Below are 343 nucleotides of genomic sequence, written 5' to 3'. Positions count from 1 at the left end.
TTTCCTAATTGCTTAAATTGCCTCTATATGCTCCATATGATGTTATCGCTTTCCTCTAATTCGTACGTGTTACTTGACCCTTAATTTCCTTAATTGAATTGATTGCCTTCCTTATTGTTTTGATACTTCTTGACTGTGAGTTTCCTTTATGACTTCGTGTAAACCTGCTACATGTCCAATTGTTGTGGTTACCGGTGTAGTTATCACGTGCTTATTATGTCTGGTTATTTTTTTTTGAGGTTATCGTGCTTCTTGGTTTTTTTTCATGATCCTTATTATGTATTATTCTTGTTTAAATTGATGATTATTCATGTCGAATAGGACTTATGACATTCTCTTGGAA

The sequence above is a fragment of the Nicotiana attenuata genome, unplaced genomic scaffold (assembly GCF_001879085.1).
Source record: "Nicotiana attenuata strain UT unplaced genomic scaffold, NIATTr2, whole genome shotgun sequence".
Lineage (NCBI taxonomy): Eukaryota > Viridiplantae > Streptophyta > Magnoliopsida > Solanales > Solanaceae > Nicotiana > Nicotiana attenuata.
The sequence above is the reverse complement of the archived record's forward strand: the minus strand, read 5'-3'. Positions refer to the sequence as shown.